Source organism: Salvelinus sp. IW2-2015, linkage group LG2, assembly GCF_002910315.2.
Source record: "Salvelinus sp. IW2-2015 linkage group LG2, ASM291031v2, whole genome shotgun sequence".
In the NCBI taxonomy this organism is placed as follows: Eukaryota; Metazoa; Chordata; class Actinopteri; order Salmoniformes; family Salmonidae; genus Salvelinus; species Salvelinus sp. IW2-2015.
In genome coordinates this window covers 42,129,066-42,147,455 of record NC_036839.1, presented here as the reverse complement: position 1 = coordinate 42,147,455, position 18,390 = coordinate 42,129,066, and the positions used below count along the sequence as shown (strand labels likewise).

Below are 18,390 nucleotides of genomic sequence, written 5' to 3'. Positions count from 1 at the left end.
CATGTGGCCAACTTAAAACAGCGTTGGAGTATATAACTCAAATGTGTTTTGACAGATGAACAATCTGTTTCATTTATCATTTCTGGCATAATTGCATATCTTTGGCAGCAGCAGGTGGTTCTATTCATGACAGTAATGCTCAGTTGAATTGAAATGTGTGTGTGTGTGTGTGTGTGTGTGTGTGTGTGTGTGTGTGTGTGTGAGAGAGAGAGAAAGAGAAAGCGAGAAATTCCTACACTATACTATTTGGATTATGGAAAGAAATCGGGACCTACATTCAGTGACAATTTAGTTTGTAATTCCACTCCGGGAGGCTATCTCAGCCAGGGTGACGTCTGGCCACAGAGGCTGTCAGCTAAGGCTTGGCTGAGCACAATGTCAGAGGAGGAACAGTCCAGGTCTGTATCTTTCCCCTGCACAAAGAGCTAACTCCAAGACTGTTAGCGCAACAATTACACACTGGATTTCCTCACAGACCTTGAGCTGGTCAAATGCAATCAGACAACCATTTCACCCTGTCCCTCAGACAGACTGGAGCTATCTCTGAGTCTGGGGGAATAAATAACAACAATGCTGTTGTGTAAAAATGTGATTTACAACGTTTGACAATGTTCTGTTAGCAATGTGGCCCACGTTTGACAATGTTCTGTTAGCAATGTGGCCCACGTTTGACAATGTTCTGTTAGCAATATGGCCCACGTTTGACAATGTTCTGTTAGCAATGTGGCCCACGTTTGACAATGTTCTGTTAGCAATGTGGCCGCTTTGACAATGTTCTGTTAGCAATGTGTGCTACGTTTGACATGTTCTGTAATGCAAGTTGACATTTTGTTAGCATATGGCCCACGTTTGACAATGTTCTGTTAGCAATGTGGCCCACGTTGACAATGTTCTGTTAGCAATATGGCCCACGTTTGACAATGTTCTGTTACAATATGGCCCACGTTTGACAATGTTCTGTTAGCAATGTGGCCCACGTTTGACAATGTTCTGTTAGCAATGTGGCCCACGTTTGACAATGTTCTGTTAGCAAGGAGGCCCACGAGGTGCTTTAAGATAGGCAACCGTTTTGAAAGGCTTTTCTTTCTGAAATGTTTCCTTAATAAAATGTTGGAGATAAAATCTAATAGAAATGACAGGAGATATATTTTGATTTGGAGATGTGATTTCATGGAAATTACATCCTGAAGGATTGGGACTGTATAAACAAATCCAGAGAATAGTCCAGTGTCATACAAACCAATCCATCCTTAACTGAAAAATAAGGATGTTGTTTAAGATTTACAAAGACCATTAAGGGTTATTACATTTTCCTCTCACACAAAATTACACAAACACAGACCCATGAGATGTTTGTATCCATTGTGGCTGGCTAATAGAATTCAATAGAATCCATTATCAAAACATATTCATACCCAAATTATATTTTTTATCTGATGTGTACTGAATGAATACACTAAAATATGACCAAATAACTGTACGGCCACGCAAATCCTGGAGTGCATCATAAACAACATACCAGCTATGAAAGCTGCGAGAGAATGTGGGGGAAAATCCTAGGAGCAGTGACAAACACAATCCTTTGGGTCAGTAATCCCAGCCCCCCCTTACCCCACATCCACACACACTGGCTGAGCATCTCTCAGATTCAGCCTGCTGATTCATGCTTGGGCAATCAAATACTCTAAACCTCCCAAAGAAAAGGTCTGTTGATTGCTCATTTGAATATATGCAGTTTGAGGAATAGAAATGATTGAAATATAATTTTTAGTGCAGTCAAAATAACATTGATGTATTAGCAATATCAGAGACTCATTTGGGACTCTTCATTTGAGGATGCAGAGATCTCAATACAGGGATATAATTGATCTGTTCCTGGGACAGGAATAGATATGGAGGTGGAGTTGCAGTGTATGTCCAGAGTCATATTCCAGCCAAACAACGCAATGACTTAATACTGGGTGAAATAGAGGCTATGAATACATGTGCATTTATCACATGTGAAACTGATACTAGTTGGCTGCTGCTACAGGCCACCTAGTGCTGATGTGAAATAGCTTGATGTAAGCTGTGAACATGTTGGATAAGATATCTGATGAAAACAGGGAAATATTTTTAGAGGGGGGGGGGGCGATTTGAATACCGAGAAAAAAAGCTTTTGTCTCTGCCAATGTATGTAAACTGACCCAAGTTATGACACCACTACCAATCAGATCGTTCACTTACAGGTCCGGCACCACATCATCAACCTGTACTGATCATATTTTTACCAACACGGCTGAACATTGATCTAAAGCTGTATTAATGGCACTAAGTACCAAAGTACCAAAGGTTGGCCCTAAGGTAATCTACTGAGGATCATAGGAGGGGTTCAATCAGGACTCATTTATGGATGAGGTTAAGAATGTGCAATGGCTGTAGTGAGGATGATCCTGAAATGGCACTGAGTGTGCGTCTGAAATGATTTATGAGTATTGTTGATAAGCACATCCCATTAAGAAAACATACGTTGAGGTCAAACAGTACCCCATGGATTGATGATGAGCTGAGAAATGTAGTGGTTCAACGTAATGATGCCAAAAAGGCAGCAGATAGATCTGTCTAACAAGCAAATAAATCTTGTTACCAAGCTAAACAAAGGTAAAAAGAAAGGATATTATCATTACAAAAAACTATGGAGAAATGTTATAATGAGTAGGAATTCAAACATGTCTGCCCCTTTGTTGAATCAGAGGGTATGTACATATATTACGAAAACACTTGACATTGCAAATTACTTTAATTACTATTTTACAGGAAAAGTGGAAAAGTTAAGAAATGCAATGAATCCATGAATGCCAAGAGTGTGCAAAGCTGTCATCAAGGCAAATGCTGGCTACTTTGAAGAATCTCAAATATAAAATATATTTTGATTTGTTTAACACTTTTTTGGTTACTACATGATTCCATATGTGTTATTTCATAGTTTTGACGTCTTCACTATTATTCTACAATGTAGAAAATAGTAAATTTTAAGAAAAACCATGGAATGAGTAGGTGTGTCCAAACTTCTGACTGGTACTGTAGCTGTCCAAGTGGGAATGGGCAGTATGTAGTACAATAGAGATTGTGTCATCTGTGTATCTGTTTGGGCGGTATGCGAATTGGAGCGGGTCCAGGGTGTCTGAGATGATGGTGTTGATGTGAGCCATGACCAGCCTTTCAAAGCATTTAATGGCTACAGATGTGAGTGCTATGGGGCGATAGTCATTTAGACAGTTATTGTTGTCATTTAGGCCCCCAAGACCCTCACGAACTTCTACAGATGCCCTATTGAGAGCATCCTGTCGGGCTGTATCACCGCCTGGTACAGCAATTGTACCATTCACAACCGCAATGCTCTCCATAGGATGGTGCGGTCAGTGCAACGCATTGGGGGCACACTACCTGCCCTCCAGGACATCTACAGCATCCGGTGTCACAGGAAGGCCAAGAACATCAGGACCTCAGCCACCCGAGCCACGGTTTGTTCACCCTTCTACCAACTAAAAGGCGGACACAGTAAAGGTCCATCAAAGATGGTACAGAGAGACTGAGAAACAGATTCCATTAGAGTGTTAAACAGTCATCACTAGCCGGCCTCCGCCCAGTACCCTACCCTGAACCTTAAACCCTATTAGGACGGGATTAGTTTTACTGTGGGAGGTCTGGTAAAGTAATTATGTGTACGAGCACAAAACACCACATCTGTAATTTTAGTCCTGTCCGAATCTGCCATGTTAGTCATTTGTACACTTTGGCACACTCAAAAGTCCTCTGATAATACTAGTCCCGTGCGAATCGACATCCCTGTGTTTTGAGAGAAATGTCTGAGTTTGACAGGTGTTGCTTGCGGTTTGAACAAGAAAACAATAATACATTGATAAATTGAACAAAGTGCTGCTCATAGCCTATATATGAAGGGCCTGTATGTATCAACCTTCAAGGTGAATGCTTTTGTTAATACGTTACGTGTGAAATTAATTGAACATCGGCAAATGCATAACTAAAAAAGGTTGTGCATATTTAATGCAACCCTTTCTGTTAATAAATCGCAAAGCAGCATACAACTGAGCTAAACGTTTGGAAATGACAAGTTCACGTTCTCAGTCAGAGCCAAAAAATGCATATCAAGTGCACATGCGTTGTTTAGCTCAAATCTGAAGGCCGAGGGGCATTCAGGACGTCTTCTACGGCAGATGACTGAAATATCCTCAATTTAAACATTATGGAGACACTACTACTAATTCCGTCCGAATAACGGACCTTCTCGGGTAATAAATACATAACCAACATTCTATAGCAATCCCGTGCGAATAGGGCTTTATAGTCACCGTTCTAGCCGGCTAGCACCCGGTACTCTACCCTGCAGCTTAAAGACTGCTGCCCTATGTACATAGTCATTGAACACTGGTCACTTTAATAATGTACACATACTGTTTTACCCACTTCATATGCATATACTGTATTGTAGTCATGGCTCATCCTATATAACTGATTTTGATTATTTTCTGGATTATGTGTGTATTGTTTTTAGCATTTAGTATTACGGCTCTGATGGGAGCTAGAAAGGCAAGCATTCTGCTGCACCTGCGATAACATCTGCAAATCTGTAAACACGACCAATAAACTTTGATTTTTTTTTTTTTAAAGCGCTCTAAAAACAAGGCTGTCAGATTAGCTCTGATTCTGATTGTCTGCCAAATGCATCAGAATCTCTCATGGCATCCCGTTCAACACAAATTAATATCTACTCTTTTGACTTCGTTTAGGAATGTTATATTTTTCAAGACACCACAGTATTTCTCAGCACAATTAGTGTATACTAGCGACAAACATCACCACCAAACCAGACAGGCAAATACAGGGCATCTGATACTACCTAGGCCAAGGACAAATCTCCTCAAGTTTTATAGAGAGCCATCACTGAATGGAACTCACATTTCTCAAGCAAAAAGTACATCTACCTTTAAGAAAACATTAAAATAACCTATAATGTGAAGGACCATATGACTGGACAGGTACTACAGAACATCTAATGTGAAGGACCATATGACTGGACAGGTACTACAGAACATCTAATGTGATGACCATATTTTTGAGCTGGACAGGTACTACAGAACATTCTAATGTGAGGCCCATATGACTGGACGGTACTACACAGAACATCTAATGTCAAGGACCATATGACTGGGACAGGCACTACAGAACATCTAATGTCAAGGACCGTATGACTGGACAGGTACTACAGAACATCTAATGTGAAGGACCATATGACTGGACAGATACTACAGAACATCTACTGAATGTTAAATGTATTACCTGTCAGGTATTTTAATTGTCTGTAATGTCTACTTGTTAAATCTTAATAATGTCTTACTGTAAATTGTAATTGTTTGCAATGTCTTGTTAGTTCTGTGTTGGACACCAGGAAGATTAGCTGACGTTATGGCGTCAGCTAATGGGGATCCTAATACAATTCTAAAATAAAATTCAAAAACATGCCCTAGTGCACCAGTTGGTTGACCTAAATGCATTTCTCTATCTAAGAATAAGCCCTAAAGAAATAGGACAACATTACTTTGTGGGTCATAAAATTATTGAAAATTCTATCATGCTCATGCATTCTAATATTGATTTAGAAGTATGATTCACTGTCTTTATAGTCCAGGGGGCGAGGTTGGCAATTCCTGCTGCTTCTAATGACATGCATTACGCTAATGACAAAGGACATATTTGGCTTAGTATAGTACATGACTTATGACATGTTCTGCCTTTTCTGGGGCACTGAGATGGGGGAACACAAACAAGATGGTAAAGTAAACAAAAATGTCCATGTTTGCATGTCTGTTGAGGAAGTCTTCTACCACGACAAACTGTAAGAAGATCTGTGACAACCTTTGATTGCAAGTCGCTGTTCAATTAGTCACCATGGGAAACTTCTGAAGGCGATTATGTCCATCTCCCATGGTTTGCCTTGCATGCAGCCTAAGAGAAGCCTGTTATATGGCTACGTTTGGTGAAGAGATACAGAGAAGAGTAATCTGACAAGCTTTTTGAAAAGTCAGACGCCATCTTCCATTGTCATATGTTGATGTATCGCAAGCTACCCTTTACTGGAAGCTTGGAGAGCAAAGAGCGTCCACATTCGCGCTGTGCAAATGGTATCCTGGAGCCCGGAGGCGAGGGGCATTTTGTAATCAACCACAGCGCGAAGAGAGTCTGAGCAGGAGAACAATGTATCTTGGAAAAGGCCCAAACAGGCAACCACTCACGACACCACTAAGTCAATACCTTCTCTGACCCTCTCCGAGAAAACTGACCCTCACTGTCCATAGTCTGAAGAGCCTTTAGATGACATTTGAAGGAATTGGTTTTCAGGTTTCTTCCTAGACATGCAATCTTCTCAAATCTTTTCCAAGACTTCCAAGCCCCCCCCCCCCCAGAGTACATTTCAGGACAGAATGCAAATACTTCTCTTTATAGCCGCTGTAGCCAGTCTTTGTAAGAGGTGAAAAACAAAATGTTAATATCTTTTGAAGTCTGACGTTTGAAGTCTGACAAATATGCACAGTGACTTCACGCCTAATAAAATGTCAGGAAGCAGTGGGATTTGAGCTCACTTATCTATAAAAAATGTGTCACTCATACTCGCACAAAGAATTTTCCCTAAAGATTTACTCTGTTTATGCTTCAAGTTGAATATAAAATTTGAGAAGGAATTGGATTTAAATGTGCCAGCTCATTATTCCATGCAACCTGAAATTATGTAGTTTGATACCATAGTTTAGATACAGAGAATATGTGCCCCACCACCTTGATTCGGTCCTATGTAGAAACATTTGAAATTGTGATTTTTACATTGGATAAATGTAGAGACTCAGAGCTAGAAAATTTTATATCAAACACTACAGCTGAGGAACAATGGGAAAGTAATCCTGCCTTGAAAGTTGATCAAGAGGTAGCCCCACCTTTGAGAAAACGCACCGTGAATATTTTTGGTACACCTAGTCGACACCCATTCGGCATCGTTGACACCCTCTTAAGCCTTAGCCCCACCCATCTCTTTAAGGATTTAGGTCTGAGGCCATGTGTTAAACATAGTAAGATAGTGTAGTAAACAACCCGCGATTAAGACGAAAAGTGGTGAAAGTTGTAGCAAAAAGTAGAAGTAAAAACACACTTTATTTAGTCTTTGGCCTATATCGTAATCTGACTTTGGTGCAGGTCATGCTGTTCTTCATATTACTATCTCTGGTAAACACACACTAAATCAAATCTAAGTGTAAAAGATACAGTGAAATGGTTACTTGCTTAGTGGAGTCTTTTGTTTAGACCCATAATCCCAACCCATACTACCATACGCCATGCATGAAATTGCAGGTAGCTAAAGCTAACCAGCTAGGTTCAATGTTAGCTAGCTAGCTAACATTAGGTAATAACTAGCAATGAAAATAGCTTTCTGATAATATTACTACACAGCTCATACACGTAAAGTTAGCTAGCGAGCCAGCCAGCTAACGTTAGCGCTTTAATAACTTCCAATGAAAACAACTTTCTGACAAAATTAGAAAAGTATAATGCAGCGTTCAAAACAACTGGGAACTAGGTACTGTGAACTCGGAAATCTCCGACTACCAACTTCAGTGCGTTCAAGGCAACTGGGAACTCTGGAAAAAAACAAGCCCAGACTGGGAAAAATAGTTTAGAATGGTCATCTAACTCAGAATTCCAACTCGGGGACTCGGGCCTCTTTCTAAAGCTCTGACTTTCCGACCTGAAGATCACTGATGTCATGATTTGACCTCGACTCTCACCGCATTTGCAATCATACTCTACTTTCACCGGGCATTCCACTGATTAAAACATGTGTTTCTTCACCATCACTGTCATCAGAAGACTCTACAATGTCTGGTTCAATGAAAATGTCTTTACCTAAATCAGGGACTTCCTCCTCGTCTGATTCATTTTCAGAGTTAGAGAGAGTCAGCATGGCACGACAGCATGGCACTTTTTCCGTAGCTAAACCAACTAGCCTCGTATTTTTATGTATTTCTTCATATTTACAGATGGCATACAAGTTCGTTATTAAGGCACATGAAAGTTCACATGTTCCAGAAGGAATTTCTGCCCAAAAAAAGCATTTTGATAAAACAAAAAAATTGTGTTCAAATGTCTCTCCTGTGAAGTAGGAGAAACGGGTCACATATAAACGCAAATGATTCAATACAGCTGGTCTACTTTTTAGTACAGTACATCAATAGAGAGAATCTATAATGATAACAGACACAAAGCCAAGATGGGCAAACACTGTATGACGAAAGAGAAGAGACAAGATGCCATGTTAATGGGGACGAGTTCAATACACATTCAAGTAATAAAGATCCAGGCTTAAAATTAGCTAAGTGATTGAACGCAACATGTCACGATGTGTGAATCACAAGGAATGTCTAGCTGTTTAAAAAAAACGTAGCCTATATTCCCTTCTCTCTCCATTCGATGGGTATAACCGAAGGCTACGGTTCATCATTGTATGCATGGCTTTCTCCCTATCAAACAATGAATGTAATAGAGTTCCATCTCAAAAAGTTATTTGAATAGCCTAAAAACTTAGACTAATAATGAGAGAAGAAACAATATAAGTAGCCTATAGAAAACTTGATTGACAAGTTTAGTCAAGTTTAAGCTTAATAACCCTAGGATGCATAGTAAACATGGCACCCCAAGAATGCATATACCGGGTCAAAATGACCCGATAATGTAATATTTTTTATTTTTGAAATGGGTCTAAAATATTATCCATTTTGTGGAACATAGTTATTTTGAGTGATGATTGGAACTTTCAAAAATAATTTTATTGTTCGAAATGTTTTTAGTCGCTGTTTAACAGTTTGATACACATTTCAATGATAACATAATATGAAAATTCATAACACCTAATGAAAATATTACCATATTTTTCTTACGATCAAAGTTTCACATTCAACCTTTTAGTGTGAAGAACAAAATAAAACCACCTTAAATATGTTTCATAATATTTCAAAACATTTATTTGATAATCCAAAGTTCATCATCAATATAAACGGCAACACTAACAAATGTGAATTAAGAAAACATGAACACTAAAAGGAACAAAGTTTGTGTGTGTGTGATGCTTACTTATGCTGTCTTAGTCCATGCATTTGTTACAAACCACATGTGCAGACGGGTGTGTTGCACTGAGAACACCAGCAGCTGACTTCTCTATCCTTTGCGCTTGGGTAGAGTTGGCACCTCTTCCCCGTCTGGCCCTGGCTGCTCCGAGTGGTGGGCAGAGCTGGCACCTCTCCTCTTCTGGCCCTGGCTGCTCTGAGTGGTGGTGGCATGGGTCTCTTTCATCACCCCACATCTTTCCATTGCCTCAGATATTCTGTGGAGATGGGAGAACCGTCCAGAAGGACAACCATCTCCGCAGCACTCCAACAATCAGGCCTTTATGGTAGAGTGGCCAGACGGAAGCCACTCCTCAGTAAAAGGCACATGACAGCCAAAAGGCACCTAAAGGACACATCTAACGTGGAGGACCATATCACTGGACAGGCACTATAGAACATCTACTGAATATTAAATGTATTACCTGTCAGGTATTTTAATTGTCTGTAATGTCTACTTGTTAAATCTTAATAATGTCTTAATGTAAATTGTAATTGTTTGTAATGTCTTGTTAGTTCTGTGTTGGACACCAGGAAGATTAGCTGACGTTATGGCGTTATGGCGTTATGGCGTCTGGGGATCCTAATACAATTCTAAAATTAAATTCAAAAACATGCACTAGTGCACCAATTGGTTGACCTAAATGCATTTCTCCATCTCAAAATAAGCCCTAAAGAAATAGGACAACATTACTTTGTGGGTCATAATATATTATTGAAAAACTCTATCATGCTCATGCATTCTAATATTGATTTAGAAGTATGATTCACTGTCTTTATAGTCCAGGGGGCGAGGTTGGCAATTCCTGCTGCTTCTAATGACATGCATTACGCTAATGACAAAGGACATATTTGGCTTCGTATAGTACATGACTTATGACAAACGTAAGATATATATATATATTTTTTTTTTTCTTCACCTTTATTTAACCTAGGTAGGCTAGTTGAGAACAAGTTCTAATTTGCAACTGCGACCTGGCCAAGATAAAGCATAGCAATTCGACACATACAACAACACAGAGTTACACATGGAATAAACAAAACATACAGTCAATAATACAGTAGAAAAAAGAAAACAAAAAGTCTATATACAGTGAGTGCAAATGAGGTAAGATAATGGAGTTAAGGCAATAAATAGGCCCTGGTTGCGAAGTAATTACAATATAGCAATTAAACACTGGAATGGTTGATGTGCAGAAGATGAATGTGCAAGTAGAGATACTGGGGTGCAAAGGAGCAAGAAAAATAAATTAAATACAGATGGGGATGAGGTAGGTAGATTGCTGTTTACAGATGGGCTATGTACAGGTGCAGTGATCTGTGAGCTGCTCTGACAGCTGGTGCTTAATAAGCTAGTGAGAAGATATGCAGTCTCAGCTTCATTGATTTTTTGCAGTTCGTTCCAGTCATTGGCAGCAGAGAACTGAGAAGGAAATTCGACCAAAGGAGGTATTGCTTTGGGGTGACCAGTGAGATATACCTGCTGGAGTGCTGCTACGAGTGGGTTCTGCTATGGCTGATCAGGTGAGCTGAGATATGACTTGTAGATAACCAGTAGCCAGTGGTTTGGCGACGAGTATATGAAGCGAAGTGCCAAACCAACGAGAGTGTACAGGTCGCAGTGGTGGGTAGTATATGGCGGCTTTGGTGACAGAAACGGATGGCCACGTGGATAGACTGCATCAATTTGTTGAGTGACAACTCTGATTGCAAGTCGGCTTGTTCAATTAATCACCAATGGGAAAACTTCTGAAGGCGATTAATGTCCATCTCGCCATGGACATAATCAGACCATGGAAAGAAAGGTTTATCTGTCTATTGAACACCAAATTGAACTTTTTGATGGAATGCCAAGCGTCACGTCTGAGAAAAGCTGCTCATCCACTGTGACTCATCGCTTGGGGATGAACCTTTCCTCTAAGTTGCCTAGGAAATGATATCACAACATACCAGTTCCTCTTTTTGGTTCCGTTTCCTCTCTGGAACACTCTGGTCCTCTTGTCATCAAGCATCAAGGTAAGCGACGGATAATCTTCCGACCGCATGGGGCCTTATAAATTGGATTCTACAGTGCATCAAAAATAACTCCCTGTGGAGACCATCCCACCCTTTTGTCCATGCCGGCGAGGACGGCTAACCAACTAAAAGCATGAGTTTCCTCTTTGTTGACCTCTCTCCACTCTGTCCTTTTGCTGTTCGCTTTCTCCGTCCTTCTACATTTGTCACCACTTTTTTTTAGGATCTCCTCAATGATGTTTGTCACTAATGAAACTGTTGACCCCGGCAGCAGGCACTGGGGCAGCTACCTAACGAATGTTATGCTTCTGGTGCCTGCCTTTAGTGGGGGGGGGGGGGTGTTCACTCAGTAAGTTCAACTCCTTGTACTCATAACGTTAAAAAGGAGAAATTGAAACAGTGATTAGATGAACATTTAAAAACAAGTAATTTGAAGTGAGAATATTTTTGTGAATTACTGTGATTTTATTGTTGTAACAAAAAGAAAAAGTTAGTTTAACGAGTGCAATGCAGTGAATTCCATAGGAAAATACATACGAGTCATATTACCCAAAATTAAAACTTAACCCAAATATTAAAATATTTTGAATTAAAAAATAAGAAATGAAAAAAAAAACTAGATGTTAGAAAGTTAAAGACACATTAATTTAATGAATTCCAGAATATTAACCGATGATGACATTTTTTTTAGGGGGGGGTGTCAATACAGCAACCAAAAAAACAATAGGCCTGGGTCATTTTGACCCGGCATATGCATCCTAGGGTTAAGAAAGAAATTATCCATACAGGCCAGGAAAATCCCTCCATGAGTGGTTGAAAACTAAATGTCCAGAAACCTATTATTCTGCTATACCCATCATAAAAGCTTTAATACAAGTTATGAACAGTAGCTCACTTCCCAAATATGTGTGCCTACGAAGGCATTGTCCATAAGTTGTTATGGCTTTAAATACTAAGCCTAGGCATTGTCTATTCTCAATCACAGCATTATGAGATATACTGTGGAACAAACAAAATGATTTATTTTATGAGACAAATAAAGCAATTATTATACAGTTCTGAAGACGGTTCACTGCTTCTATTTAGTCCATGATGTAATCCTATAACCTAGGTCACAACGGTAAGACAGTCCGTTTCCTCATCAGACAGTCACTGTTCCATCATGTGCGCGCAACACAGACAGCGCAACACAGACACACACGGGGGGGTGGGGTCGTATATCGTATATAGGGGTGATAGCATCGTATATCACAATGCTTCATGGGTACATAATCACAATAGGACAAAGGTTGACATCGCACAACCCTACATACCTCAGTGACAGACGTGCAATTCAAATGGAACACCCAAAAGCTCTTGTGAGAGCATCTAAGAGAAACCGCTGCTTAAAACTAATCAAGGTTGGCTGCATGCAGACTCTGAGTCCCCTGAGGGAGTGGAACTTAGCACTTTAGCTCTCAGCTCATCGGTGAGAGAGGATTCGTGTGCCCCAGAGGATAATGTTATAGTTAAGGCTGTAAAAGTTTTTAGATACATTTTTAACACAGTTCGTTATTTTGGCGCCGTTAATTGCATCTTCCGCACAGACCCTTTTAAGCACACCATACAATACGCTCTGCCGACGCTATGTTTCTCAGCAAGCAGCAGTTGATGCAGTGCTGTCTGTCTCTCTGCACTATGCGCACAGTTTGGAGCAAGTTCAACCATGAACCCATTCCCAGGCGTTTCTTGAGATAACAGAAAAAACATAATTTGCACAGAAGTAGATAGCTAGCTAGTTATGCTAACATTAGCTAGCTTGCTAACCAAAATAATGTTTACAATGCCATGGCTGAATGCCTCGATTCAACTCTAATTTCCCACAATGATTTTAAAACAGAACTAATCAGAACAGGACATATATTCCATTAGCTACTGTTTTGGGCTGTAGTTCTCAGGTCAAAAGATTTAAGCAAATTATCCCAATTCTAGTAGTAGCAGAGGTCATGTTATCTCTCTCTATAATTCACCTTTATCCACTTTAACTCGCTTCATATTTCACCTTTATCCACTTTAAAGAACATGGATAAGAAGCCTAGGCTAGATCTAATAGCTGTATGATATTATACCTGAACTCAGACTTATCTGTTTTTATTGTCTTCTGTGGAATTCATTACTTTGTTGGATAGGTTTAACATAGGCCAACGACTGCTGACGTTTGATTTTGTAAAAATATATTTTTTTATTAAAACACTTCCTCCTGCTCGTTTCCTGACTTTTTCTAAATGTTTGTATTTAACATTGCTCAGAAGTCAGAATTTTGAGATCACAAACAGAAAAGTATTGAGAGCTTTTTAACCAGTTGTTTTCACACCTATTTATACCTTAAGGGGCCAAGACAAATGCGCTGTTAAGAAGTTGGTATCCAGCTAGGTGCTAATGTGTCTCTCTCGCCTCACTGAATGAATGGCGTAGGCTAAATGAATGAATGGGCGAAAGAAACTGATAATTGTGCACTTTAGTTCAAAATTTAATTTAATTTAGGCCTAACTGAATAATAAGGAAGGTGAACAGGTTGATTTAATTTAGAACAGTTTAAAAAGGATGAAGAATTGTGGCCATTGTGACATCAGGAGCAGAGAGAAGAGAAGACGAGATGTGATTGGTTCATGCGTAAAGACATGGGTAAGGTAACAATACAGGGTCAATACAATCAATTAATTACTATCGTTTTCATATCTTGTCATGAATATATATTTTCACAAATATAGTGGATTCGAAAAGTATTTAGACCCATTGACTTTTTCCACATTTTGTTACGTTACAGCCTTATTATAAAATGGATTTATAAAAAAAATGTCCTCATCAAGCTACACACAATACCCCATAAAAATATTTGCACATTTATTAAAAATTCAAAAACAGAAATACCTTATTTACGTAACTTTTCAGACCCTTCGCTATTAGACCCGAAATTGAGCTCAGGTGCAACCTATTTCCATTGATCATTTTTTAAAGTTAACCTTTATTTAACTAGGCAAGTCAGTTAAGAACAAATTCTTATTTACGATGACGGCCTACCTATCATCCTTGAGATGTTTCTACAGCTTCATTGGAGTCCACTTGTGGTACATTCAATTGATTGGACATGATTTGGAAAGGAACACACCTGTCTATATAAGATCCCATAGTTGACAGTGCATGTCAGAGCAAAAACCAAACCATGAGGTCAAAGGAATTGTCCGTCGAGCTCCTAGACAGGATTGTGTCGAGGCACAGATCTGGGGAAGTGTACCAAAACATTTCTGCAGCATTGAAGGTCCCCAAGAACACAGTGGCCTAAATCATTCTTAAATGGAGGAAGTTTGGAACCACCAAGACTCTTCCTAGAGCTGGCGACCCGGCAAAACTGAGCAGTCGGGGGAGAAGGGCCTTAGCAGGGAGGTGACCAAGAACTCAATGGTCACTCTGACAGAGCTCCAGAGTTTCTCTGCGGTAATGGGAGAACCTTCCAGAAGGACAACCATCTCTGCAGCACTCCACCAATCAGGCCTTATAGTAGAGTGACCAGACGGAAGACACTCCTGAGTAAAAGGCACGTGATAGCCCACTTTGAGTTTGACAAAAGGCACCTAAAGACTCTCAGAACATGAGGAACAAGATTCTCTGGTCTGATGAAACCAAGACTGAACTCTTTGGCCTGAATGCCAAGCGTCACATCTTGAGGAAACCTGGCACCATCCCTAGGGTGAAGCATGGTGGTGGCAGCATCATGCAGTAGGGATGTTTCTCAGCAGCAGGGACTGGGAGACTAGTCAGGATCAAGGGAAAGATGAACGGAGAAAAGTGCAGAGAGATCCTTGATGAATGTCTTTGAGTGGCCCAGCCAGAGCCCGGACTTGAACCCGATCGAACATCTCTGGAGACCTGAAAATATCTGTACAGTGACGCTCCCCATGCAACCTGAAAGAGCTTGAAACGATCTGCAGAGAAGAATGGGAAAAATGTGGCCTTGGTCAATGATGGCCTTGGTCAATGTGGCCTTGGTCAAGGATGATCTTGGTCAATGATGGCCTTGGTCAATGTGGCCTTAGTCAATGATGCCCTTGGTCAAGAATGGCCTTAGTCAATTATGCCCTTGGTCAAAGATGGCCTTAGTCAATGATGCCCTTGGTCAATGTTTTTGTCAACATATCCACAGACGTTCACACGCAATGGACACAGAGACATTCTATGGAATAAAGTAGCCCAATGGACACCAAGACATTCTATGGAAGAAAGTAGCCCAATGGACACCAAGACATTCTATGGAAGAAAGTAGCCCAATGGACAGAGACATTCTATGGAATAAAGTAGCCCAATGGACACAGAGACATTCTATGGAAGAAAGTAGCCCAATGGACAGAGACATTCTATGGAAGAAAGTAGCCCAATGGACACAGAGACTTCTATGGAAGAAAGAGCCCAATGGACAGAGACATTCCTATGGAAGAAATAGCCAATGGACACAGAAGACATTCTATGGAATAAAGTAGCCCGACGGACACAGAGACATTCTATGGAAGAAAGTAGCCCAATGGACACAGAGACATTCTATGGAAGAAAGTAGCCCGATGGAGCAGGTAGGATCATGGCCAGTCAGCTTGAGGACAGTGACAGCAAAGAAAAATTGACCCCAGAATCAGGTTTGAGAGGCAGTGAAATACTAGTTTACTAGCCCACCTTGTAAAAATTATCTTTTTTTCTACTAATTTATATTTCACATTATAAATGTTCTGAAAATATCAGATTTTTCTTGGTGTTTTAGTACCGTTATGGCACAGCGTTGCCCTGAGGCAACTAAAACAATTATGTGTGGGGGGGGGGGGTGAAGTGTTTGTATTTTTTATTTATAATTAAAGGCCTAAATCTTCCCAAAAATATGATGGAATATTTATTTTCATGAAAAACCTAAATGTGTGCAGTAGAGGGTTAAAAGCTCTTTGTTCTTGTTATTCATAGAGACAGTTATTTTCTCCTATAGTCAGCCCTCTAATCAGAAATTGGGAGAACTCATTTAAAATGCCTGAAGCTTTAACAGTATGCGTGTGGGGGGAGTAGGCCTACTTAAACATTGGGAGCATTACTAGCTAATAACAGTAATAGTATGTTACAGTGAAGTTTGTGTTGTTTATGGTCCTGTTAAAAACATTCTGATACAGAAGGTTTTGTGTTTCCGTCCGTTAACGTCAACGCATAGTATGCCTGTAACTCAATGCACTGCTGTTTAAATTAAACAAATATTTTAGGGCCAAATTTTAGCAAATTCAAAAGTTGAGATTAATTGTGATTAACTTCAGAAAATCATGCGATTAATCGTGATTCATTATTTTTACCGTTTGACAGCCCTAGTCAGAATCCCACTTTAATTCTGTCGCTCAAATAAATATTGTATCCGGAGCAAAATGAATTCTCCCAAATCCTTAGTGGGACAACACTGAGAAAGGAAGTCTTTGATTTTGTCAGCCTTAGGGTTGCAAAATTCCAGGAACTTTTAATAAATTCCCTGTTTTTCCAGAAATCCTGATTGAAGGTTTCCGAATTTTCAGTTTATTCCCTCCTGATTCCGGGAATCCTCCAACTGGGATTTTGTGAAAAACAGAGAATTTATTGAAAGTTCCCAGAATTCTGCAACCCTAGTCAGCCAGTTAACCCCCTTAAAGACAAAATGTGTACTTTTGTCAGGTGAGAAATACAATTGCTATATACAACGTTGGTACAACTTGACTTCACAGGCTCACACAGCCCTTGGTTATGACAGTAAATAACATTTGACTATAAACAATCATCTTCAAGGAGCTAACCATACTATTAAGCCTGTAGCCTATACTGCAAAGATGACTCTGATCCATTCCGAGTTCAATACAGAAAATATGTTTTGAGAAAATCATGCGATAATCGCTTCGAACATCAACCATAAATCAACTAATCCAAGGATAGAGAAAGGATGCTCAGAGTTTTGAATCAACGCCCTGATTTGCAGGCCTCGAGTACTGACAAGTCAACTGTGAGCATAAACAACAGCATTAAACAGAGTAAACACTGATTATTTTGGCACGAGGAGGCAGCATTGTAATGGTTACCCTATAAATCTCATTAGTTTTTATGTGGATTAACTTTATGAGGGCATCTGCCTGGGAGTTTTCTCTCTAGCCTTGACTGATTGGGGGAACCAGAATGAATAACTTACTTATCGGAGCTAAGTTATGTATCACACCGTCTGCAGCCTTGCCAAAATATATGACCCAAAGACGTTTCAGGCCTGCCACGATGAGATATGCAGTCTGGTCCATAGAGGACGAATAGAGCTATCAGCCCTTTCCCCCTGAAGCACTAAACAAAACCAATAAAATACAGATAATTCCCCGATTCATTACAAGCAGTAGGATACTACAGGCATGTTGTCAGAAGCGATGAAAAATGCCAAAGCGCCGCGAGGCTGGGGAGCTTGAAAATGAATGGGAAATCAAGACTAATGAGTGTGATATGAATGGCACCCTGCTAGAAATAAAAGAGCCATAAAAAGTCATTACGGAATCATGTGGACATTAAAAGCTACCATTTTGCCCAGTGTGATATTTTCCCAAATCGATTCCTTCTCAGAAGCTCTCTTTGACAAAAATAGAAAGAGAAACTTTTCAGAAATACATGCCGGTAATTTCCCTAGGGGTGTTGGTCTATAAAAGACATGCCTTGCTGTGTTTCCAGAAGTCGTAATGTCAGTGCCAATGCCATTGCCAGACTGTTTCTTAGCTCTGCTTAGCTGGGTTCTGTGAGCCGTCAGCTCCGAACGCTGTTCGTCAACTCCTGTGGAGCTGAACGAAGGGAATGTCTGCCAGGCTACCATGAATGCAGACATTTGACACGTAATCCACTCCACGATGGGTGGCTAAGTAATAAAGTTCTCACACACACACACAAGAGATCTGAGAACTAAAAACTCAGAGCCGCCTTTACAAGGTCCAACAACAACAACAAAAATATTTGAGGGCAACACGATTACAACTGAACAGGAGATAGAAACACTCAACCTTTGAATCCAGATCAAAACAGATCTAACACAGCATACATTGATATAACACAGCAGACATTGATATAACACAGCAGACATTGATATAACACAGCAGACATTGATATAACACAGCAG

At 40.0% G+C, this 18,390-nt stretch overlaps 1 long non-coding RNA gene across 1 annotated transcript in view; it reads right to left on the bottom strand.

The window, feature by feature from the left end:
* Positions 1-18,390, bottom strand: part of LOC111980283 (uncharacterized) — a 143,395-nt gene that overhangs the window by 101,104 nt on the left and 23,901 nt on the right. The window lies entirely within an intron of this gene.